Source organism: Sceloporus occidentalis, unplaced genomic scaffold (genome assembly GCF_023333645.1).
Source record: "Sceloporus occidentalis isolate IW3139 unplaced genomic scaffold, rSceOcc1.0.p SCAF_1, whole genome shotgun sequence".
NCBI lineage: Eukaryota > Metazoa > Chordata > Lepidosauria > Squamata > Phrynosomatidae > Sceloporus > Sceloporus occidentalis.
In genome coordinates, this window is record NW_028316981.1 from 138,498,832 (window position 1) to 138,526,180 (window position 27,349).

Below are 27,349 nucleotides of genomic sequence, written 5' to 3' on the forward strand. Positions count from 1 at the left end.
AGGAGCAGAAATGATTTGCTCCTATTTCGGCTGGGAAAGGGCCACCTTTTCCAGCCCCACTACAGCCCCAGGGCTACTTCAAGACCCTTCAGTGGTGTGCGACATGTAAACGCCACACCACTGGAGCATCTTGAAGCCAGCAATTTCTGCGCAGCTGGCTGGCTTCCGGGCAGCTTCTGGGAAGCTCCAAAGTGGGCAGCACATAAACACCACACTCTCAAGATACGCAGAAGCAGGCTTTAATGGGCCTTCTGTTTCAACCAATATGACTTGCCCAAGGCCACCCAATATGTTACATGGCCAAGTAGGGATTTGAGCATTGGTGTCCAGTCTAACAGACCAGCACTCAAACCATTACAGCATGCTCTAAAATTTCTGGACATTTTAAAGCCATGGAGGGGGAAAAAACTTTGATTTTATCCCAGGGGAGTTGAGAGGGAATTGCAATCAATCAATCAATCAATCAATCAATCAATCAATCAATCAATCAATTTCCCATTAAAAATTCCAGCTCACACTTCATTGGTGCCCACACCACTATCCTGAACGTCAGAAAACAAATGTTTCATGGCTTTCCTTTAGAGAAGCAGAAAAAGGTCTGTATTCCATTCTGCATGCCTGTAACCACACACACCAAGGTTCCTGATGATAAAGCTGCCTTGCTGCTGCTGGACTCAAGCTCAAATCAAGTAATATGAAGATGGTAACAACATTTTCAATTAAAAAAATGCACACATGCATGTGCACACAAACCAGATGAGTTGCCCTACTGGAACCTGTAAGTGCACCATGCATCTTGCTTGCCCTCGTAAAAGGTAGCAGCATTCCTCAGCTGGCTTTTAAGGAGATGATAAAAGACAAATCCTCTCCCTCTCCACACACACACCAAAGAGCAGCCCAGGGAAGTCACCTTCGTGCCCCTTACCCTGGTCATTAAAAAACATTTTAATGTGCAACACATATTCAGCATCCAAAAGTCTCACTTGTTGGAGTCCAAGTTAACACACTGTCATGACTGTTAAACTGAGTCCTCATCCCACCTACAACCACTGGAGCAATATTCCAAATCTACAGCAGCAAGTTAATTTATGCTATGAGTTGTCATGAATATGTGAAAAGATGCATCTGAAGAAGTGGAATCCAGTCATTGAAAGCTCAAAATTCACTTTTCTTTAAGGTGCTACGGGAATGTTGGGAATGTCCACAGACAATCCTTGGGCTATGCTCAAAACATATAATTTATGAGGAATCCAGATGATGTCATTCATTTGTAATACAGCCAGGTTTTTCCATTACTATTTTTTGGCTTACCACAAAATTCCAGTAACAAGAGAAAGGATGAATAACTGCACAAGGTCTTCTGATCACTAGAGCTGTGAGCAGTTTCTGCTTGTTTTGTAGGAACAGATTAATATGGGTATTCCTCTGGAAGCAATGTAATTATTATTATTATTAGTAGTAGTAGTAGTAGTAGTATTACTGAGTGGGAACGATTTATTCATATGTGGTAAGGAAAAAGAGCATACTCTAAAACACTACTGGACAGGAAGTTTCATCTGCTTATACAAACCCAATGCCAGTGGCTACATGCCATTTTAACCCCACACTACTGTTTCACAGATTGAAACCTATTTGTTTACCATTTCCCACACAGCCACATCTTCCATGATGACTAATCAACAAAAGGCTACTTATGAAAGAGAGATGCACAGGTATGAGGCACTGTATATTGATACACACTGATATACACTGATTGGAGTAACAACAACAGCAATAGTAGCAGCAGTATCAGTGATTGCTCATTACAAATGACACAAAATATGCTGCTGTCCTCTCCCCTCCCCAGCATGAGCCTCTTAAACAGCCTGTACATCTTGCTTTAAACCATATTTAAACTGCCATGGTTGTGACAACCAAAAAATAACCTGGGTCAAATGTGAAAGGTTTTATCTTTTCCCATCTTTCTTTCACAGGATTTTTTTCACAAGGGAAAAATTGAAAGGTTATGCTGGTGCCAATACAGGGTCATCCAGGGCATTAGGGACAAGTTCACAGCTGCTTTTCACATGACGCTGCATGCAAACAGGGCAAACTCCAGACAGAATGTGAGGTGAATCAGGAAATAAGCAATTTTGCAAAACTACCATATTTGCATTTCCATTTTACTTGCGAATTCACTCTCTTCACATAATGGCAGCTGTCTGAAAACCAAGCCTACAGATACCTCCTGTTCCCAGGATCCCTTGCTGTGTCATGGAGAGGGAGGAAGGCTTGCTCTTAAATGGATACACACACACTTCTCTTGCCCAGCTGCTCTCCTTCCTCCTGCAGCCTCTAATTAAGGGATCAGCCGGTGGGAGAAGGCATAGAGAGGATGTTTTGGCATTCCTCCTGGCAGGAGGGAGCAATGGAGGGCATGTCCTGGAAAAGGAGGGCATCTGGGAGTATCAGCCCTCTCTGGAATCAGGCAGGCTTATGGAGCAGCCGCCTCCTCTTTCTTTCTGTAGTGTGTAGTGTGTGTTTGTAGTTTTACAGGAGTTTGCAAAGGGAGGCCTTCCTCTGAAACAGCTTCTGGGACAAAGAGGAATTTCCTCTCCGTTTCCCCTCCCTCTCTGGAGCATGTGTGTGTGAATGCAATTGTGGAAATAACAGTTTGGAGCATGAGCATAAAAGGTATTTCCCAAGCTAGCAATGGGGATTTGTCCTCCTCCGTTTGATATCCAAATTCGCATTGGACCCACTTTAATGTGCTTTTAACCCTTATTGTGCTCTGTGTGTGATAACCATTAGCAAATTGGCTTGCTTTTCCAGGAAGACAGCACTTTAACCATTTTTGGGATGGAAGCACATAGGTCCCCGTGTGAAAAAGTCCATAGAATCATAGAGTTGGAGGAGACCACAAGGGCCATCCAGTGCAACCCCCTACCATGCAGGAATACACAATCAAATCGCTCCCAACAGATGGCCATCCAGACTCTGTTTAAACATTTCCAAAGAAGGGGCCTCTGCCACATTCTGAAGCAGCGTGTTCCACTGTCAAACAGTTTTTACCATCATAAAGTTCTTCTTAATGTTATGTGGAATCTCTTTTCCTGTAGTTTCAGTCTACTGCTCTATGTCCTAGTCTCTGGAGCAGCAGAAAAGAAGCTTGTTCCATCCATAACACAATGTCTTTTCAAATATTTAAACATGCCTATCATGTCATCTCTCAATTTTTTCTTCTCCAAGCTAAACATACTCAGCTCCCTAAGTTGCTTCTCATAGGGAAAGGTTTCCAGACTTTTCCCCATTTGGTTTGGGTCACCCTCCTCTGGACACACTCCAGCTTGTCAACGTTCTTTTTGAATTGTGGTGCCCAGAATTGGACATAGTATTTCAGGTGTGGTCTGACAGGGGTAGGCTGTTGTTGAGGCACATTTGTACTGACAAAAGAATACTGTAGTAAAACTGAAAAGTGGTAGGCCATGGCTACCATTTTTTGGGGGGAAAGGATGGTATTTTGATGGCTGACTATCTTCAAAAGGGCCAAACAGTTAGTATAGAATGCTACTCTAATTTGCTGTGCTGATTAAATGAGGCATTGAAGGAAAAATGGCAAGGGAAGCTATGGAAAGGTTTTCTCTTTTGAAGGGCAATACATCTGCTCACAGGTCTCGCAAGACCATGGATGCTTTGCAAAATGCTACTCCATTTGACTGTTTTCTGTTTCCAAACCTTAAAGAGAGTTTGAAAGGAAGGACATTTTTGAAAGATTCACAAGTGATAGCAGCAGAGCAGTATTTTAGTTACCAGATATCAGATTTGTTTGTAAGAATTAAAGAAATGTGGGAAACGAGGTGCTAACTGTGTAAAACATCAGTATGAATATATGGAACAGCGTATAAGTTTAATGGCTCTAGGTCATTCCTTCTTGATCTTTACAGCACCCTCTCATATACACACACAGAGCGAGAGCAAGCAGGGGGCTCAGCTCGACAGTAGTACTAATGTTTTGCAAGCAGAAAGTCACCAAAATTTTTGTTAACTGCCATCAAATTGACTTCGACCCCACGAATGAGAGACTTCAGAGTCACCCTATCCTCAACTACCTTGCTCAGGTCTTGCAGATTCAGGGCTGTGGCTTCTTTGATTGAGTCTATTCATCTATAATGGGGTTTTCCACTTTTCCTACTGCCTTTCAACTTACCAGGCATTATTGTCTTTTCTAGTGAGTCATAAATTCTCATGATATGGCCAAAGTACTACAGCCTCAGTTTAGTCATCTTTGCTTCTAGGGAGAGTTCGTGCTTGATTTGCTCTAGCACTCATTTATTTGTCTTTTTAGCTGTCCATGATATCTGTAGAACTTTTCTCCAGAATCGCATTTCAAATTAGTAGGTTTCATCTTATAGAATCCTGACACAGAAGGCTAAATATCTCACAAAACTATAGCCCCCAGAATTCCATACCATTCAGCTATGACAGTTAAAGTAGTGTCAAATTATTTCTGTAGTGCAGATTAGACCTTGTTTTCTTCTGATATCTTGACTGCAGTCTCCATTCTCAATAATGAGAATACCAAGGTATGAAAAATCTTGAAATATTTCAATGTCTTCATCGTCTACTTTAAAGTTATGCAAATTATATGTGGTCATTATTTTGGTTTTCTTTGTACTTTCTTCCTTGACTTTCTTCAGTAAACATTCCAAGTCTTTGCTATGTTCTCCTGAACTACCTCAAATTAAATGGACTCTGGAAAAGTAGGACTGACAGATGGATAGCTCAAGATGAAGAAACTTCATATGAAACCCCTTTGGGATGCTATTGGAGGGTGGGGATTGTTACATAAAGTTGTGGTCTTCTTCATTGTTGCCACTCTTTGAAAAATTATCAGGGAGTTTCTGCAGCTGAGAGGTAGAGAGGGCATACCTGACTATTGTTGAGTAGTGGGAAGGACATATTTAGAGGGATAAGTAAGACACTGGGAAAAAACAAATGGGTCATAAACTCAGAATATCCAGCAATAGGAAAATGGCAGTGTAGGAGATTTGCTCGCATTTCAACTCCTAAAACACACTTCTGAGAAGAATCAAAAGACAATACACAGTTGTGATGGCATGTATTAGCAATGTGGCCAGCTGTAGAAACAGGTAAATAGATAATATCATTTAATTAATGCTTTAGTTTTTCAAGAAATATTCCACCCTCAAAATAAAATTAAGAAACCTCATTGTTCATTGGGAGTCTACAGAAACTGATCATCACAGCATGTCAGAAAAGATGGAAAGAATGACTAGTTTAAACATATACAATGAATGGCAACAAACTGGCCGTTTGGCTAGTAGGCTAGTAAGGAACAACATTATGTGAATTTAACATAAATGTGAAAATGAACAGAAGGATATCTGACTAAGATTTAAAAAAATAGTAAAAAAGCATTACCTTTTAACTGTCTCATACCAGAATAATTGTTTTTCTTGCCTGAAGAAGGTAGCATCTAGTGAGTTTATAATACGAAAAGGAAGTGATTTTTCATGCAACTGCCCTGAGAACTGTCCTAAAGGATTAGACAAATTCATGGTGGATACATCCATCAACAGCTAATTTGCCAAAATAACAGCAAGAGTGGGAGGGAGTGAATGCAACTTTGTCCTCAAGCAAGTCCCAAGCCCCTGAACACTGAAAACAAAATAAATGATAGATGATGGATTAGCCATCATAGCCTCTCATAGGCTTGAAATAGGGATGGGGGGGGAGATCTCCCCCTGTAAGTATGCGGCACTTATCCACATCTAGAGACAGCTTCATGGATTACCTCCATAATTCTCAGAAGGTACAAGATGCATCTTCGTCTCATGACACAGCTTTCCACCAAATTCTTTCTGAAGCCACTAGTACTGTGGTGTGTCTTAAAATCTTTATGTAGAAAGCTGGATGTTGCACAGATTAATTAATCAACAAATTATATACAGCTTTCTGCATTAGTAAGGTAATGCTAGTTATTATCATTCTAGGAAAAATTTACAGTAAATAAGGTGAAAATTAAGGTTTAATTTACACATGCATCTTCAGTGATAACCTCCATGTACAAATATGCCCTCATATAGGCTTGCCATATCCCGCCTGGGGGCGGGACTTTCCCGGTTTGGGGCGGGGCCACACAGTCCCACCCCGGTTTAGCCCCTCCCCTGGGACCTCCCCCCCCAGCAAGGCCCTGGAGGCAGCTCCACCCTTCCCCATGGCTGTGTGCCACCCTCCCTGCCTCCCTGCCTGGCTTAGCCTAGAGAGCAGGGCTTCAAGACATCTGCCACTCACTTGGTATTGCCAGCCCACTTGGTATATATACCCTGCAAGAGGCATTACTTTCAGGTTACAGTGAGCAAAGAAAAAAAGGCCATCAATCGTTCCTGTTTCACTGGGAGTCTAATTGCCTCATCTTTTAAATGTCTACCACTCAGTATTGTTGTAATTCTTTATCACAGGGTCGTTTTTGAGGCCCTAAACACCTTTCCTTGTAATATGCAAATTTCTCCCAAAACTGACCAATGGGAAAGAAGCAATCAGCCCCCCTCCACTTGGGTTGGTTTTCAATGGCTTGGAAGGAAGAGATTTTGCCTTGCAAGTTGCTGGTAAATAATAGAAGGCTTTGGGGTTGCAAAAGGCTGCAGAAATAGTTTGACTCCCCCCTTAAACATCCATGGCTCAGTGCTATGGGATTCTGGGAATTGTAGTTTCTTGTGGCACCAGAGCTCTTTTGACAAAAGGAAGCTGAATGGTCCACAGAGGAGGCGGGGGGCAGAGCTTCTTGCCAGCAGTCTTCGGTGGAAGAGAGGAGGCTGATGGTCATGGCCACTTCCCTTGGCTCCCTCCCTCCTCCTCTTCCTCTCAGAGTAGTCACAGCCAAGGTGAGCTTCTCATTCACACTCCCTGGCTTTTCTCTCCCCCCCCCCCTGCACTTTGAGACCCCTTTAACTGCCAAAGCTCAATGCCACAATAAACTACAATTCCCAGGATTCCATAGCACTGAGCCCTGGCAGTCCAAGCAGTGTGTTTTGGACACAGAGATCCTCCAAATGAATCCAGTCCCTAGCTTTTATATCTCTCACACACACTGCAGGAATAATAACCCACTTTGAGACTGCTTTAACTCAGTGCTAGGGAATCCTGGGAATGCGAGTGTTTGGGAGACATTGAGACTTCTCTGTCAGTGGTGGCTCTGAGGCCACAATAGACTACAATTCCCAGGATTCCCCAGCACTGAGCAGTCTCAAACTGGACCATTTCCTCAGTGTGGATGCACCTGGGGAGGCATTCTGGGCACTGCAGTTCAACTACGTTTGGAGGGTTATGGGACTCCCTGTTAGAGATAGCTCTGGGGCCACAATGTACTACAATTCCCAGCATTCCCCAGCACTAACCCAGGACAGTTAAGTCACTCTCAAACTGGATTATTTCCTCAGTGTGGATGCAGCTTTGGTGAGGAACTCTGGGCATTTCAGTCCAGCTATGTTTTACTTCTGCAGTGTATTTTGGACCAGAGACAAGGTGACCAGGCATCCTCCTCCTTTTCCAGGACATGTCCTCTTCTGTCACATTTCAAAATGTCCTCCATTTGGATCATGGCTAAGAAGCATGGATTTATAATTACATGGGTGTTTTTAGCTTTTATTTTTGGCCATGTCCTACATATTTTTGCTTGGGTGCCCTACATTTTGGGGTGAGGGCATTGGTCACCTTGGTCAGAGAGCTTTCCAGGGGTTTAACTGCAATTCTGCTGTGGTGCTGGAACAGACCACCATTCCCAGAATTCCATAGCATTCAGCCAAGACAGTTAAAGTGGTCTCAAACCAGATTATTTCTCCAGTGTAGATGCAGCCCAAGCCTTTTGCCTCTCTTATGCCTGAGATTTCAAAGCCCAGCCTTGGCACCACAACAAACTACAAATCCCAGGATTCCATAGGATGGAGTGATGAGAGTGAAAGCAGTGTGGCAGCAGCCTAAGTGTGCTTAATGCAGTTCTTAACATGGTGCACCTCTTGCCTACAGAGTCTCACAAGACTTTTTTGTTGAACAACTTGTACCCATTAACTCCATTTCATGTCTCCTTAATTTAGTGGGGAGGAATACAGACAAAACAAGTCAAAATGAAGGAAAACCAAAGTCCCTTGACCAAAGGGTTTGGTTGTGGAATAAGCCTCTGAAATATGCAAGAGGCAATGTTAAAATAAAGCCAGGTTCAATGCTCAGATGTGCTGTTTGGAATGGAGAGAGGGGGGTGGCCAGAAAGGGAAGTACATTTCCGTGATCTGTCTACGAATAATGTCAAAATGTCCTCCATTTTGATCATGCCTAAGAAAGATGCATTTATATTAACATTTCTAAAAAAAGCCTCAATTTTTGAGTGTCCTCCATTTTTATAAAATGTGTCCTACATTTGAAAACGTTGTCCTGCATTTGTCCTACATTTGTCCCGGTTTGGAGGTCCTCACTTATGGCAACCCTACCCTCATAGAGCAAAATCAGAACTTTCATATTACTTCACAAACTATGCTTTTTAATTAAATCACTTCAATGGTTGAGTAGTAACCTAGTGGTAAGATACTGAATGTTTATAAAAATAGTCTGAAGCCATTATAAAAACAGTCTAAACATTGCTATCACTCACCACAATAAATGCATAAATTTCAGTGCAAATGGCACCCCTGCAATGACACTTCATTGCTTCCTCACACAGCAATTAAATTGGGAGTTGGCTAGAAAGGGGCAGAAAAGACCCTTACAAAAACTAGAGGCATGTGTGACAAAACTTGGACTAATTCTGAACATATGAACCAAAGAACAAGAATCAAATGTTGTAAACTGAATGGAAATGAAATTATAAAAGGCATTATCTGACTTCTGGGCACAATGAAGAAAGCTTTAAAACTCCTGTAATATTTACCAATGCATGCAATACAAGTGGAAAGTAATTTAATTGGACTCAGTTTCTCAAGGAAAGTAGTATTTTCACATCTCCCAAAAAGTATCTATGAAAATGCACACCTTACCTCAAGCAAGGCTTACAAGAATTTTTTTTTTAAGGGGGGGGGGGAGGTAAGCATAAAACCATGTGCATATTTTAAAAAGGTGAATGAATGGATAAAATGGACATACTTGAAAAAATATATGCAGAAACTGGCTTTAGTCAATAAATGAGCATTGCATTACTTAGGCAAGTGTGTGTGCATGTGCCTTCAAGTTGCTTGTTGATTTTTGATGACCACATGCCTTTCATATGTTTTTTTTAGGCAAGGACTACCCAGAGGTGGTTTTGGCAGTTCCTTCTTCTGAAATATAGCTTACAACAACTGGTATTGACTGGCACTCCCATCCAAGTATACACCAGGGCTGAACCCACTTAGCATCCAGACAGCATTTGGCTCCTTTAGTGTTGTGTTTAGATAAAAATTGATATTTTGTGAGTCTATTTAGTAGAGTTTAAAACTGTGCTAAGGCAGAAACGTAGAAGAGAAGACCAGCCACCTCCCCACATGTTTATCCAGCTGAGTAAAAGAATTAAACTTTGTATCTTCAGAAGATATAAAAAGTAGGCTTACTCATTAATTTGCTTGTTCATAATTCAGTACACAGCTCCAGCTACTTGATAGGCGAGAAAAGAAATCTACATATTAGCGGGGGGAGGGGGGGTTCTCTTCAGGATAGTCTCCTAATCTCATGCTTCAGTATAGAGCAGGTAAATGCAGATGGGCCAGGAAGTATGACTATGCGTAAACAAACAAGCAGAAAGGACACTTGCCGTAAACATACTTTCCCCTAGACTCCTAAAGAAAAAACATGCCATGAACTCTTAACTACGATAGAGTTCAGGCTTGCAAGGTTGCTATTTCCAACATTTACTGTAATTAGGCTTACTGCAGAAATACATTCACTAATTTTAAAAAATATATTAAAATGTGAAAAAATAATAAAATGGAAAGAAAATAACTCTCACCATTCAACACAGAAGAAGGACGAGAAGAAAATGCTTGTGAGACTCAAAGAAACTCAACCAAGCCCAAACAGAGACATTTTCACATCCCTAGTTTGTGGCAGGCTTTCTTCCTAAAACAGAAAAGGTCTTGGTGGTTCTCCATATTTCATATAGTTCAGAGTGGCAATGTGAGAATGACCTTTAGCTTAAAACTGGTAGCAGATACAGTAGTACAGTCTTGTTGGGTGCCCTTACCATTTATTCTGCCTTCATTAATACAGTCTAACAAACTTTTACATGTTTACTTAGAAGCAAGAGTGGCTGTGTTCAACAGCATCCCCACGCTAGTCACACATTGGACTTTATCCTGTCTTCAGTTATTCTAGGCAGTCTCAAAGCCAAGTATTCCCAGAACAAGTATAGTCGTCCCTTCATATCCATGGATGCAACCATCCACGGCTTGAAAATATTCCTATATATATATATATATATTTCCAAAAAGCAAGCTTTGATTTTTCAGTTTTATATAAGGGGCACTATTTTACTAGGTATATAATGGGATTTAAGCATCCATGGATTTTGATACCCACGAGTGGTTCTGGAACCAAACCCCAGAGGATACCAAGGACCCACTGTAATACAAACAGGGTCATACCAAAGAAATTGAATAGCAAAATGCTTTTAACAAGAATGTGTCACTAGAGTACCAAGAAAAAATTACACTTTGTCCACCCTCACCAGATTATCTTCCCCCTATTTAACTGAAAGTTGATTACATTATTCTCAAGAGCTCATAATCAATTGAAGGTTTGGATAAAACATTTTGAGTAACTAAACACATTATCTACTAGGTACATGTAGCTGGAAAGGTTTATTGGAGGGCACACATTAAGTTCTCATTTAATAGTAATTATAGTACACCAAATTAACATTTCATCAATCAGACACACATATGCACCCAAACATAACCAAACTTCACAGAATGTTACCTCACACAGGTATGAAAGTTGATTTAGATAACAGGTGCGTTACAGACTGCTGAAAAGCGGCGGCCTGTACCCACCCCTTTCCCCAGGGTATCGGGGCCTCAGCAGCCAGAACGGCAGCCGCTGAGGCCCCGATCCGCCGCTTTCCAGGCCACGGGGAAGCGGCAAAAGGCCGCTTCCCCGCAGCCTGGAAAGGGGTGTCCTTGGGGCTTCAAATCCCAAGGACACCCTGCGGCGGTGGGGAGGAGGAGAAAGGGGCCACTTGGCCCCTTTCTCCCTTGCGTTGCTGGGCGCAGCCGTCTGAAGGCTGCGCCCAGCGACGAAAAGCAGCGCCGCAAACCAGGAAGGAGCTCCGAAACAGAGCTCCCTCCTGCTCTGCGCAAAGGGCACACTAAGCGCCCTCGCACGGAGCGATGACGTCATGTCCGCGCCGCCCCGTATAGAGGCGGCACGGTTGTGACGTCGTCATGGCGGCCCCCATGTAGATCAGGTGCCGCCATTTTGTACAGACTCAGTCCGTACTAGGGTTAGGGGGGTGCGGAAGCACCGCACCTTCCTAACCCTAATACGGACTGACTACGTACTAAAAGGCCCGTTTGTAACGGGCCAGAGAAACCATACATTTCATTCTACAGAAACAACAGCTCCTCTTGAACTGGCACTCTTCAGATGTGTTACCTAGCATATCCCGTCATGCCCTAGACAGCACGTGAATCAGCCATGCTAGCTATGGATAATGGGTGTTGCAGGGTTACACATCTGGCTATGGAAGCCCTGTTAATGAGTTCATTCCTTAACAGTATCTGGCCTTCAAATTTTTATTTTGGTCTATGACCAATGCTTGCGCTCCTTCTAACAGAGGTAAATGTGTCTGTCTGGTATGGCTTTCATATCTAGTTTAACCTGTTAAAAACCACTCCCTAATAAGTCTTGGGGTGCGCTCCTTACAGTCCTACAGAAGCTGCTGGATTGCAACTCCTTTTATCCCTCACCGCTGGCTATACTGGCTAGAACTGATGAGAGCTGGCATCTAACTTTGTGAGGGCTTCTTTTTGTCCAGTCCTGCTCTAGGCTATAAAGCTCGGCATCCTGAGTGGTTTCTTGAGATGTTTAAATTCTGCTGATCTAGGAAAAGGGAGTTCATGCTTCAAGTCCTGGGGATTGCGGCAGGTTTAGCCAGAAGTTACATACATTTCAGGGACTACAGTGTCATATCATATTGTCGTACTTGTTTCCTTTAAAAGAGAGGGAAAGGTTAATCAGAAGTTTAAGACACACGGACGCTTAGAAAAATGAGGAGACAATCAAAATATGGTCGCCTGATGCCCTCATGTTTATAGCTAAGGTTGAGTGAGAGAGGATCAGTGTGCTGCCTGGGAGTTGTAATGATAAAAGCGTGACGTTGAGACCTGGGAAAACAATACAGACCCTTACTAAACCAACCAGCAGCCAAAGGCACAGAGCAGGAGTCACATCTGATTCTATGACAGGAGAAGCTTGTTGTGAACTATTGCACAAGAGTGAAAGAACATGTCTCTGATCTTTTTGTTTGCAATTTTGTACAGAGTTCTTATACTTTTTTTGCCAAGTTTTTTCTAACTGTAAGCTTGTGGTAACAGAGTACTGGAGTATTATCACTTTGGCTTTGTTTGTTTTGCATAATTGCTCTTCTGTCAACCTTTGGTTGACTAATAAAAAGCTGTTGTTGAATTATTCTTGACCTTGGAATTCGCATTTCCTGATCCTGCTGTTAGAAGTCTTGCCTAACTATCGGTTTTAGTCATACCTTATATATTCAGAGTGTAAAAAGGAGGGAAAGGGGGAATGGCGGGGGGGGGGGGAGGAAAAGGGAGAGGGAGGGAGGGAAGGAGTGAGCCAGTACAACTAAAGCAGTGCTTAAGCTTTTCAAGCATTGGTGCAGCCTTTCCCTTGCCTATCAGCCTGGATTTGAGAGCAGATCTGAGTTGAAAGCAAAGTAGTGAGATTGGTTGTTTTAGGTCCCCATCCATCACTGTGACATGGAGCTACACAAAGAAAGAAATGATGCCAACCTAAAGTTCTGCTATAAAACTTTGAAAGATGCATCCAACAACATCTCTTTAACTATGTCTAAGAGTCTGCAGGAATACCAGGCAGTTACACATGACACAAAGTCATACAAACTATTCTGGCTTTCCCCCCCTTGGCAACACTGCTGGATAACTGTCATGGAGAAAGTAACTGAATGGGAAAGTGCCAGCGATTTTAAGCACAAAACATGGCTTACATCTTTTGAAAGGCAAATTCGTTTTTCAGGCAGATGAGGAGCAGCTATGCCAGATGATGAGTTGGAGGGGGCTCCTAAATGGTTCATTAGAGATATAACAGCATCTAATGAAATGGTCAGAATATACCCTCATAATGGAGGCTGAGAACTGGGACAGTGGCGGTGCTTCCTGGTGGTAAGGAACAATGTGCAGTTACTTCAAATAGGGTTTATGCTCAAGTTCTGTTAGTGACACTGGCTCATCCCTTAGTCATTGGTGACAAATTCTTAATTTCAAGGAGAGCAACTTAGAAGCTGAAACAGCAAGGTGGATAAGAGGAATTAGTTTGGGAGGCAATACAGTATAAGAAAGAGAACAAGGTCAGTCCCATTTCTGATCCCCTTGTGGAGTGCCTGTTCTCAACTTTGAATGGAAGAGCTGCAAGTAAAGAGCAACAGGAGCTTCATTTATATACTGCTTCATACCACACTAAGCAGTCTCTAAATAGTACACAACTGTAAGCTAACTGCCCCCAACAAGCTGGGTACTCATTTTAGTGACCTCGGAAGGATGCAAGTCTGAGTCAACCCTGAGCCCCTGGCTGGGATTGAACTCACAACCTTATGGTTTGTGAGTGAGTGGCTGCAGTATGGGCATTTAACCAATATGCCACCAAAGCTCCTAAAAAGTAAAAAGTAAAAAAAGGTAAAAAGTAAAGAGATCATCCAATACAGGAAGTTAACCAGCACTGCTTCCTGAAAATAACCTAAAGCTCATTAGTATCCATACTGCCCACCTGACTAAAATTCAAGATATAGGAAGAAGTTGATTTTCACAGACCAGAATGCGCACTTCAGCACCGATGTGACCTCATTTTAGAACCAAACTACACAACACAACATACAAATATTTAGCAATTGTGTGGAAGCTTTTTCAGAAAGTAATGTGTAGGAACAGGGGCTTCACTCAGCTCAGGATCCTGACGTGGGAAGTATGGGGAGGAGGAATTAATGCTCTTCCTGGGTAATTTCTTGATCAGGCTATTAGCTACTTTCATTGGGAAAGCTCCCATCCATTCCAGTGGGAATTCCCAATACTTCAATGTAAGTAGCAGGTACCATGGCCTAATTCAGACTCACAACATAGAAGGGAAATAAAGGATTGATGCTCCTGTACCTCCACAGAGTCCAGACTCAGACTGAGGAGGGGGCTGCACCTGCAATTTAGTTAGTTTTGAAATTAATCTAATTCAGGGGTCGGCAACCCCCGGCCCACGGGCCACATCCGGCCCGGCGAGACCTTGGGACCGGCCCGAGCCCGGTCCTGCCGCCGATTGCCAAAGGCCCCGTGCCGGCAGCAATCAGCAGCAGGACCTGGACGCAGCTGGCGGATAAGCCGAAGCTGATGACAGGTGCTCTTGACCGTCGCATTCACCTGAGCAGTCAGGTGAAGGGACGAGTCAAGAAGCACCCCCAGACTGCGCACGGAGTCCTTCACAGGGAGCATGACCCCGTTCAGGACAGGTGGAACCACCGCCATTCCTGGGCCAGGGGAACCTATCACGAGTAGCTCCGTTTTCTCTGGATTCAGCTTGAGTCGGTTTTCCCTCATCCAGCCCATTACTGACTCCAGACAGGCCACAAGAGGAGAGACGCCATCCTCAGTCACTGCATCAGTCGGAGACATAGAGAAGATTATTTGGGTGTCATCAGCGTACTGATAACCCCGCGCCCCATGTCTCCGGATGATCTCTCCCAGCGGTTTCATGTAAATGTTAAATAGCATGGGAGACAGAATGGCTCCTTGAGGGACCCCAGTTTTAAGGGCCCTCTCATCGGAGCACACGTCTCCCAGCTGCACCATCTGGGACCTCCCAGAGAGGTAGGACCGGAACCACTGGAGTGCAGTGCCCCCGATTCCCACCTCTGCCAGGCGCCCCAGAAGGATACCATGGTCTATGGTATTGAAAGCCGCTGAGATGTCCAAGAGCACCAGCAGGGACACGCTTCCCCTGTCGATGCCCAGACGGAGATCATCGACCAAGGCGACCATTTAATGCTAAAAGGTCTGCTGTAACAATGATAGAGGTGGTGATGATGATGATGATGGTGGTGGTGGTGGTGGTGGTGATATTGATATCAGCCAGCTTCTGAGGCCCAATGTCCTCCATTTTGATCATGCCTAACAAACATGCATTTATATTAACTTTTTTTTAAAAAATCATCAAATTTTTCGCATGTCCTCCATTTTTAAAAAATGTGTCCTACATTTGAAAATGTCCTATATTATTTATTTATTTATTTATTTATTTATTGGCTTCGCCCCCCCCTCCAGTTGTCTGAGGGACAGCAACCTGGCCCCCGGCTCAAAAAGGTTGCCTACCCCTGATCTAATTGCTAATTGCATGAATAGTGTCACGTCATGTCTAGCCCTCAATCGCTAAGCATCTAACACAAAAACAAGTTAAATCAACTGATACACAAAACACAAAAGGAAAACTAAGCCAATGGTGAAGCTGTAGGCACATTAGCATCTGTTATTTCCAAATTCATGAAGATCTTGAGAAGATGGATCCATGAATAATCTAAGCATGGGGAAATGAACAGCTGCAATACTTGCAATCTGACATAAGCAGACAGATACATCCTGGACCAAAATTTGGAAAACTGGAATAGGAAAGGGTCATCAGTGCGGTTTCAAGAAGCAAACTCTTCCTCTTTATTCCCAGCCCAACACAGTGAGGGGTAAAAAAATGACAGTCATCTCCAACAATCATCTAGAAATTTGGTTTCAGATATGTTTCTAAGCAAAGCAAGCCCTCCTTATGGGAAACTGACCCTGTACAGAGACACATTTCTTGTCTTTTTCTTTGGCACAAGCTCTCCAGAACTGCAGCAGAGCTGAAGGACTGGTAGTATTAAGTAACAATGCACTCCTACCCTCAAGAGATTGATCCCCTGCTTTATTCCATATTCAGACATCAGAAAGCTAGCTTGCTCCTACATTCTATGCCTCCCCTGCATGCACACACATGCACGAGCACACGCACAAACACACACACTCTGACACACATACAATCTCTGACACACACACACACACACCTGTCTTTCAAGGTGACATCTCAGAAATGCAGAGATGTATTCATTAGCCCCTTCCCACTCCTCCTTTTATTATTAGATCTTAAACTCTTCTCCTCACCATCTGCCACTCACCAGTCATATTTTAAAGAGGGAAGTGACAGCTTCTCTTTGATCAGCACTGCAGAAGCCCCATCGGTGTCAAGCACCAGGAAACGAGGGGAATTCTTAATTCTGACTCAGGGTGGCCCCCTGACCTCTGGTGCTCCCCAAGGGATTGTCCCTGTGCTTAGATCCGGCTGCTAAAGCCAACTCATGCTCTGTCCCCTCTTTACAGCTGGCTCTAGTTTGTTGTTTCTTCGGGGTTTTTTTTTTAAAGACAGACCAAGTCTCCACTGGGGAACTCATACTGAATTATCTTTTTTTAAAAAGCCAGACCTAGTCTCCACTGGGGAACTCATATTGAATTATCTTTGAACGTACATACCAGGGAGCCAGAGGGACCCCTTTGTGTACTACTCTCTTCCCTGGCACTGTTGACCACCAAGATTTCAAAATGTACAGGCAGAAATGATACTCTTTCCTGCTGCAGGCAAACAGTGATCTTCCTGCTAACCTTACAGTCACAAATGCTTCTATTACTGCAGTCTTCCCTGCTGCAAACCAATAAGGTAGCATAGACAACATATATGATATTGTCTTTGCAATCTACAGGCAAAGACAGACAGAGGGATAATGACCAAAATAAAGATCTAGTCAGTTGAGGTGGTATAGAATCAGCCCCTATCCCTATCCCTGCCACTCATTCTTTAGCGCTAAGCTTCTTAACCTCTCCAGGAGCAAGCCACATATCAGCAAGTTCATTTTGCTGGTTTAGTCTGAACTGTTGGCTCCAGCATAACAACCAGACATATAAGTTTGCATTCTGCCATACGGCACCTTTCTGGAGGTCACACCACACTCAGAGAATTGTCTGTAGCATTATGTATTAACCACACAAGTTTGAAGAAAAGCACTCCCCGGTGTTTAATAAGATAGTCAGGAATTTTACGATAGTCAGTGTTGCATGTAAACACTGGAAGACTGCAAACATTTGAATGTACCAATTCTAGTCTGTGCATCATGAAAGGTAAACAAAAAGTATGATTAAACTGATTAAGAATAAATTGTTACATTGTTTGTTCTCTATCTAGAATTAATGAGGTCATATTGTAATGACTCAATATAGACATTCACTTCAAACAACACATAAATTCACTATGAAACTCATTGCCACAGGATTTAAATGATTACTGGTAGCATAAAATGACTTTGAAAAATAGCAAAGGGCAAGGTCCATAGATTGCAACAACTAAGGTTCTATGCATGTTTGGTTCACAGGCATAAGAAATAATTATTTTAGTTTTGGCTACCAATTGTGATAGTCTAAACCATAAGTCATATTCAAGCACTATATACTAGATTACAACATCTGACAGAGTGAAAACAGATGGAGACTTGTATCACTGCTCATCATTAATGGCAGTTGGGCAGTCCTCATGGCATCTGGGTGGTCAGTGTAAGGCAGGGGTGGGCAAAGTGTGTCCATGGGCTACATGTGCCTCCCTCAGGCCCCCTCCCCAGAGGTTAATGTTTTAGTTCGTTGAACACCGAACTAAAACATAGCATGGGCACTCCTAAATTTCTGTAGTTAACGTGAATAACATAATCCAGATACCACAACAAATGAAAACAACAGAAATAGATGGTGAACATTACACAAGTTTGAACTGATATGTTTATGCTTCCTACTTCAATGAGGGTTTTAGTAAAGGCTGAGGAGTCACTGGGAAGTTCTGTATAGAATGCATTTAAACAACGCAGAGAGAAAATCTCATGGAAGGAGACAAGATGGAGGCAGAAAGAATCCCTTGGTCCTAAAAAGACCCATTCAAGTTTCAGAGCCACTGGAGAACTCCAGAGTTTGACCCAAATGTATGCATACCTTGCTAGGCAATTAGAAGATCTCATTAAATTTTGGTAAAATGGTTCCTACTTTTACTGAACTTAGCTCAGGGCCTGTACCTGATTTCATGGCAATGGAAAATTTCTGTGGTACCCCTCTTCCCTTGATGCCCTAAGCAATAGCTTATTTTGCTTAATGGCTAATACAGCCCTACTTCAAGGAATGCCATGCTGTACCACCAATTTATGGAAGTCTTTTTGCTCTGGTGACCTGCTGAGGTGAAAAAACAAATAGATTTCCTCAAATCAAGGGCCAGATTACTTAAGAGATTGGCAGGGCCACTGAGACAAGAAAGCTTGAGCTGCAGATTTATAGTTTACAGGAGGGAAAGGAAAAGAAGAACTTTTGCACACAAAAAAATCTGTTTAAAAGCTCATTAGGAAAGAAGGTGCAGACTGATGGATTGGAGAGTGAATGGGCAATGCCACTTTCAACAGGCTTGAAGAATGAGCAATGAAACAGCTGGTTTGGGCAGAAATGAAGAGAGGACAACCAGATTTTTTTTAAAGAGCAGACAGCCCAAAAGCAGCAAGCTGTAAATCAGATTCCAAAGCTACAGCATGCAAATATATGATTTTCAGAGGAGTGGAGGAGGGGGGTGACAGAACAGTGAGTGGAGGTGAGAAGAAGCGATAAGAAGTTATGTTAGAGACTATGACAACAAAAAATGTTTCAGAAGACAAAGGGATTGCATGCTGGGTAAGGTCAACTGAAGAGAGGATGAATTTCTAAACCAGAGCCATTCACTCAGCCTTCACTCAGGTCCATTCCTTTTGGAGTTTCTTTAATCTCTTTCACCCTCTTATTTGACCTCTGTTTATTCATGCAGTGTTTAATACTAAAAAATGTAGTAATTTCACATATTGCTGGGCAATATTTTCTAGGGAGGTGCTCTGTCAGCGTGTGAGCGTGTGTGTGTGAATTTCATAGGGTTTTCTTATTTTTGTGTGCCTTCAAGTTGTTTCTAATTTATGACCACCCTAAGGTGAACCTGTGACAGTGTTTTCTTGGCAAGACTTGTTCAGAGGGTTTGCCTTTCTTTGCCTTCCTCTGAGGCTCAGAGAGTGCGATTTGCCCAAGGTCACTTGGTGAGTCTCTAGGACCAAGCAGGGATTCAAACCCTGGTCTACCACTACACCACACTGGCTCCTCTAAGACTTTTCTTTATGTGTATTGTGTTAGCTGTATGCCTTCCAGCTGTAAGGAGAACCTATCTTGAGGTTTTCTTGACACCAAGAACCCTGGTGGCGCAGTGGTTAAATGCCTGTACTGCAGCCACTCACTCAAAGCCAAAAGGTTGTGAGTTCAATACCAGTGAAAGGGTTCAAGCTCGACTCAGGCTTGCATCCTTCCGAGGTCGCTAAAATGAGTACCCAGATTGTTGGGGCAAATTAGCTTACAGTTGTAAACTGCTTAGACACTGTTAGTTCAGTATGAAGCTGTTTGTTTTCCAAACTCTGCATTGAGGAAAAAGCCAGAGGGGTAGTTTATAACTATGTTATAAACCGATTTGCAAACTGGTTTAAATGCTGGTTGTTCACACTTGCACTGTTTTTTTCTGACCCGAATTTGGGGGAGGGCAAATCCCCCTTGACCTGTTTTTTCCAGAAATGATCGCCCCCCCCTCCGTTTAGGGAGTGCTTAAGTGCATTGATAAGCAATATAGAAATGTACTTGCTATTGCTATTTGTTCAGAGGAAGTTTGCCATTGCCTTCACTTGAGGCTGAGAGTATGTGACTTGCCGAAGGTCACCCAGTGAGTTTCATGGCCAAGCAGGAATTGAAAACTGGTCTTCAGAGTTATAGTCTAACACTCAAACTATTATGCTACACTGGCTCTCTTAGTGAAGGAATACTCACAGTTGGTTTGTTGCCTGCTCTTCTCAGCTCCAAAGATTCATCTCCACTCCAAACCCTCACAGACAGGAATTATACTATCAAGGGGAAGCAGGAGCTTGCCACTTGTGCTCACTAAAAGTCATAGAAGGTTCTCCTGAGCATAAAGTGCACTGGTTCAGCATGTCAGGCACTTGCAGGCTACACAAGGACTGCACCAATCACCTGCACAAGGACTGGTAGGATTAATACAGGTTGCCCAACTGCAGCTATCTGCTCTCTTCCTAATCTCTCTCCTCAACACACAGACAAATATGCACAGTTTAGCATTCCAGTCTTGTACTTCTTCATCCATTGGGTGATGTAGATTTTTCTCTCCTCTTCAGCACTGCTCCAGAGGCACAGCTTGGAAAAGTTACTATTATGGACTACAATTCCTAGAGTTTCCTGTATGTTAGTGTTACCCCAAGGTTTGGCCCTCTTGAACCCCTCCTCTTTTTCAATATCAGATTGATATCAAAAGGGGTGTTTGAGGCATGTAGCTAAGAGGGTGCCCCCAGTGCAAGAAATAAGCCATACCACATAAGGAGATAGTTGGAATATTTTTGTATTCTCTTTTCCCCTCCTTAGATAGATAGGGAATTCCTGCATGCAAATTCTCCTCTCTCATTCAAACTAACCATGGAGATTACTGCACTGCGTTCTGAGAACGTTCTCAGAACGTGATGAGAACGGAACACATTTAACAATACTGCACGTATGTGTTCCAATCCGGTTCTGAGAACGTTCTAAATGTGTTCTACATGTGTTCCAGGAGGGTACAGATTGAATGTGTTCCCAGAGAGCTGTAACGTGATGAGAACGTTCCAACAGAAGTCTGTGCGGTATTCTTATCCATTCTCAAATCCGTTCTCTCATTCCTCCGTCTCCTGATTGGCTGAAAGAATGACAGGCAGGGAGGCAGGCAGACCAGCGACTGCAGTGAGGGAAGGTGTGTGTGTGTGAGAGAGAGAGCGAGAGAGAGAGGGGGGGGGAAAAGAAGGAGGGAGGGAAGGAAGGAAAAAGGGAGGAAAGGTGGGACAAGGAAGAGAAGAGGAAAGCAGGGAAAGAGAGAGAAAGAGAGAGGGAAAGAGGAGACCAGAGCAGAGAGCAAGAGGGAGAGGGTCTGGCTGCTTCTGTGGGGGCCTCTAGTGTCATGTCCAGTGGGGCTCCTGTGTTGTCACAATGCAGGAGGCAGGGATGCCCAGGACCTTCTCCTCCTTCCCTCCAGGAAGGAACCCACAAAAGCTCCTCTGTTTGGAGCACCACACAAAAGCAAGCAAACAACTCCCAGAATTCCATAGCAAAGAGCCAGACAAGAGTTAAAGCGGGGAGGGAAGCTCACAACCTGAAGGCACACATTACATGCACACACACAGGAGCAAAACGGTGTCAAGCTGCCAAAAAGGGGAAATGGGATGACAGCAGAGGACTCTTCTTTTCTAACCGGTTTAAAGAGCTGCAATGGCTGCCAGGGCTCTGCCCTTGGTCCAGTCCCCTCCCTTTCCCTCCGCTTGAAGGGACCTCCGTGGAGCTCCCTTAAAGCCCAGGCTGCCAAGGAGGGGAATCTGCCCTTGGCCCATCAAGTTACATAGGTTTTATCCTATTTTCTTCAAACATATGCCAGCATATGAAGCCCCAACGTTTTATAGGGGCTTGCCTTCCTTCCCTCCCAAGAGAATCCTCGGACTCCCTTCGGAGGGAAGACAAGCTGGGGGGGGGAGGGCCTTGCCTTCCTTCCCTCCCAAGGGAATCTTCGGAGGGAAGACTTCTCAGTGAGCTGAGAAACACTCTCCCAGCCAGAGTCCCTAGGCTTACTGAAATCCCCCACCTCCCTTCCCCATAGAAATCAATCCAAAAACTGAGTTTAAAAGGAGCAGAGGCGAGCCCTTTGGGTCTCCATCTGGGAGAGATTTTAAACTCCGTTTTTGGATTGATTCCTATGGGGAAAGAGGGGAGAGAGAGAGATGGCAGGACATCCCCAGAGCCAAGCAACCTCTGCCTCCCCAGATGAAGACCCATAGGGCTCTCTGCTCCTTTTAAACTCCGTTTTTGGATTGATTCCTATGGGGAAGGGAGGTGAGGGATTTCAGTAAGCCGAGGGACTCAGGAGAGGTGAGCTCCATGCCCCAAGCCTCCCTTTTTCCTCTTTCCTGGGAACAGCGCCTCTCCCGAGCCATCCAACCACTGAGTGGCGACGTCATCAGTACACAGCCCACAAAACGTAATACAGCAAACCGTTCTGAGAATGGTTTCAAGAAAAAGGAAGCGCTGTGCGGTAAAATGCGTTCCAATCACGTTCTGATCACGTTCCAGTTTACTCAATGCGGTAATATCCGTTCCAGGAACGTTCTCATCACGTTACGTGCAAAACGTTCTGAGAACGATATGTGGTAATCTCCCATGTGTCCCCCTTTGGGACTAAGCTAACTGACATTCTCTCAAGATTTTCAACTGAGCTTTTGTTTTCATCTTCTTGCTCTCTCAACTTTAAAGAGGGTGAGATAAATATTTCTTTTACCTGAACTATTCACTAGCTAGATTAGGATATAGCTTCTATGTAAATATAGATTAAAGCCATTAATAAACTTTTGTTTTAAACTACTAATTATGTGTTTGTTTTGTAATCAGTCTCATTCTTAGGAAAGCATAGTTAGAAAAGAGCACATTTCTGCTACTCTGCTAATTTAAAGATAGACCCTAACAGGCTTGGTTTTGACATTTTTGATATTCAATACTTTTGTTTCCTTAGCAAAGGCTGAAGCCTTAGGAAACTTAAATTGCCCTACAAGATCTTTGACTGTATTTGGAGATGTGGGAGGCTTAGCATGGGGGGAAGCTCAGGAGCACATAGGCAAGGATAGATCAATCAAGATTGGAATCTGAATAATGGCCTCACTGGTAGGAGTGATGGTGGGTGATAGACCTTGTGTTTACAAGTGATCAAAAGTCCAAGAATACTTCCCCTCTAAAAGCGATATTCCATTTATTGTCCAGTCAATCACAAGTTCCCTCCTCATTTTTCTCTCCTGGAAACTTCATTTTAATCCCAAAATCTTCACCAGTATATGTTCTGCCCTATAAATATGACAGCTCAGGCACCCCAATTTAGTCCGCTTGAGTTCAGGCAGACTCTCTATCGGTATCTCACTTGACCTCTCAACAGAGCTGGCCACTATTATTATTATTATTATTATTATTATTATTATTATTATTATTATTATTAAGCTTTATTTATATAGCACTGTAAATTTACACAGCGCTGTACATACAAACTTTTTAGTAAGACGGTTCCCTGCCCTCAGGCTTACAATCTAAAAAGACACAAAACAAAAGGAGAAGGGAATGGCGGTAGGGAAGGGGATCAGATCCAGCATTTCTTCTCTCCCTCTGAGGCCTGGACTAAGGCAGATGGACAGGAAGGAGGGCTCTTCTTCGTAGTCCAGGCCAGAGCCGATGGACCTGGGCCTGCATCTCCCCCTCCATGGTAGGATAGCACCATTTCACATCACAGTGTCTCCCAGCTGAAGTCCCACTTCTGAAATCAGTACAGTATCACCCTCTGCAATCCCTTCAGTCGTTATCGCCTACCACCTTTTATGTCATTAGTTCTTCACTGTGTGTGTCTGTGTGTGAATGGTGATTCCCCTTGATTTGCAAATAAAACTATGTTGGATTTGCACTCTGAGGTTTTCAGAACTAATATGTAGTGGTTTGATTCCAGCTTTGAGTTGCCCAAACCCTCTCAGGGGCTGTGCAAACAGTCCCGAAGCGGCAGCCTCCAGCCACCACTTTTTCAGCCAGATTGGGGCTGCGGTGCAAAAAGGAGACTTTTGCATCCTGGAAAGGGCACAACAGTCGCAGTGCCATGGCTATATGGCGCTCCTTCAGTGCTGAGTCATGCAGAGTCAGGGTGTGCATCATATGGAAGTAACGCCCCGACTCCATTCCCAGGCTGGCCTTAATGGCCGGTCTGCAGAGTGCCTCAGTTTCTTGAACTGAGCTAATAGAACTCCCCTATTCAATATTGATTATGAGTGCCCCCCGGGGCCTTTGCAATTTGGGTAACCCTAGTTGGGAGGTGCAGTCCAAAAGGTAACTTTCCCAGGTCTGACCTGAAGTCACTCTCCAAGAAAACCTTCAATAACTTTAGGCACCAAATGCGACAGTCTCCTGTCAGAGAAGTAAACTTCCCGGTGCAAACAAAGAAAAATAATCAACCTAGGCAGCAGTGGGTTGGCCTGAGGCATTTTGGCACCTTGATGAAACAAAATGTTAAAATGCTCTCCTACCATCAATGATTGTTTAGCAATTAGGCCAGGTAGTGTTCACATCTCTCCTGCTGGGCCTTTCACTTGCAAACCGTCATGGCAGAAAAACTTATGAAGTGTCCAAGTCTTTATTTTGTATATATGAGTGCTCTGATCTGAAATTATTATTATTATTATTATTATTATTATTATTATTAACCTTTATTTATATAGCGCTGTAAATTTACACAGCGCTGTACATACTGTACATACTGAAATATCCAAAATTTATTTCACATCAGAAGACTCTTTCCGGCTGCCACTCCTGTCCCAAGAGATGACTTGAAATTCTTCTGCTCAGCTGTTTTTTTAGATGTAGAACATCTGATATGATTCATTTTCCCTTACCATTCACACAGCTGCACCAGCCACTCACTTGCCCAAGTAAATGTGAGGTTCTTATGCAAGTTAATATAGACAAAGGCTCCATTCGGAAGTACAAACTCCTTGAGATTTGTGCTTTTTTGGAGCAAGGAAGGAAGATTTATGGTTTCATAAATACTTTGACTGGGACAAGACATCTTTCTTACTATGAGATGTTTAGCCTTTTGTACAATTATAACAGTTACTGATTGATCTGGAAATGTTGCTTTTTGTTCCTCATAATGCAACATGGCAAGTCACTGAGCAAAGTTTTACCATGGAAAAATAGCATACACCTCATTACAACAATTGTTCATTACAACATCATGACGACGATGATGATGACAACGATGAAACCAAAGGCCTTTCTAGTCTGCTTTGGGTCTCCCATATTGGGAAATAAGTGGGATATAAATGAAATAAATAGTCCAGCATTGTGTTCCCATATTGACCCTGGACTTGATTATTGGGAGTTGGTAACCAGAACATAAGCGTAGTTTTCCCTATTGCTAATAATATGAGGGAGATGCTTAACACTGGATGCTAGGAATAACCAAAGCTCCAGTATCACCTGCAACATACATTCTCATGTAACCACACTCTAGTTGTTGAGAGTGTAGTGTTCTGAAGGAGGAACAAAATCTCATTTATGCAATTGCTGATGCCTCCTGTGAGGGGGTGGAGGTGAAGTGAGGAAATAGCCCACCATTTCCCCATTGTAGCATTTCCCTATGTGTGGGGCGGTGCATTTGGCAATTCCTATTAAAAACGGAATTATGAAAGGACAACTGCACTGGGAAGAGCTCTAGGGGCGACACAAGTGGCTGTAAGTCCTGTTCTGTTACGAAAGAGAGTTTTGTTCCCACTAATGTTAAACATTACACGCTGGCACTACAACTTATTTCAGTGGTGAACTGCTGCTTCTCAAAGCTTCCAGCAGCAATTCATGGGGTTAGGGGAGGCAGAAACAGTGCAGTCCAGGTAGCATCAGCAAAGCCAAAGTATTGTAGTGCTTTGGATGTTGGACTATGACTCTGGAGACCAGGTTTCGAATCCCTGCTCAACCATGGAAGACCACTGGGTGGCCTTGGGCAAGTCACACTCTTTCAGCCTCAGAGGATGACAATGGCAAGCCCCCACTGAAGAAGCTTGCCAAGAAAGCCCCATGGCAGGTTCGCCTTAGGATTGCTATAGGATGGAAACAACTTGAAGGCACACAATAACAATAACAACAACAACCCTCAAGGGATCAAAGGGTTAGAGTCCACATTCAGTCCCAGCGCCCCACATTGTATTATATCAACCAAGGGAATTCATTTGTGTTACTTTCTCTGCTTGCTTGCCTCACTTCCTCTGCAACCTCTAAAACAGGGGGTGGGAACCATGTTGCCCTCCAAATGTCTTTAAGTGGTGGTGATTATGATATGTATTTATATCCTGCTTTTTCCCCAGTTTGGGGGTCATGGTGATTATAACAATTAAAGGTGCTTACATAGTTAAAAAAATTAAACAGCCAGTATGATGTAGTGGTCTTGGGCTAGAACTCTGGAGAGCAGGATTCAAAACCTCACTCAGCCATGGGAGTCCACTGTGTGACACACTGTCTCAGAGGGAGACATGGGCAAATCTCTTCTGACTAAATCTTGCCAAGAAAACCTGGTGATAGGTATGCTTTAGGGTAGCCATGAGTCAATGATGTGTAGGCACACAACAACAACATTTAAAAGCAACTAAACCATCATAAAATTCAAACCAGTTAAAATGAATTAAAACAATAACAATAAACAAACAGTAATAAATAAAAGTCCAGCACATCATACAAGATCTGTTTCCCCTGAAAAATCCGTTCTCAAAGGCTTGCCATACTAAAAAGGGTTTTACCTTGTGGACAGATTGCAAGGAGGGTGCCAGTCTACTCTCTCTGAGAAGTAGGTTCTAGAGCCTGGCAGCAACCACCATTCCCCGTGTTTCCACCAAAGATGCCTGTGAGGGTAGTAGGACAGAGAGCAGAGCCTTGTCCAAAGATCTCATAGAGAGAATGGTCCTTCAAATAATCTAGACCCAAACTGGATACATTCAGCATTGTCAGTATTCCTCCTCATCGGTTATGTTGGCTATGCCTGTTGAGAGCTAGAGTCCGACAACATTTGGAGGGCAGCATGATTCCCACCTCTGCTCAACAGAGAGCAAACAACAAAAGCAGGAAGTTTGTCCCCAATGTCCTGCAGATGAAAATCATCATCCTCTAACATGTGCATGCCATCCCCTTTAGCCCAGTATTAATTAATATTCCCTCAATAAGCGTCAGATTGTAATTACAATGAGTGATTAAGGGGATGAAGGGTAGCCTGCTTCTCTAGGAGCAGATTAGCACAGGAAAAGGTAGTCTTCCCCCTCTCCCAGCCATCAGCCTCACTGTAGCACCATTGTGAATGCTAAACAGAGCACTGGCATGATGGCTTGCCCTAATTAATGGATATGCTGGTGGGAAAGGGAGGGAGGTATCCACTGGATTCTCCCCCTCAACCTTTTTGGTGG

General features: G+C 43.4%; 1 protein-coding gene across 2 annotated transcripts in view; it reads right to left on the reverse strand.

Moving 5' to 3' along the window:
• LOC149322298 (RNA binding protein fox-1 homolog 3) overlaps nucleotides 1–27,349 on the reverse strand; it is a 545,247-nt gene that overhangs the window by 378,413 nt on the left and 139,485 nt on the right. The gene's annotated exons all lie outside the window — the stretch shown is intronic.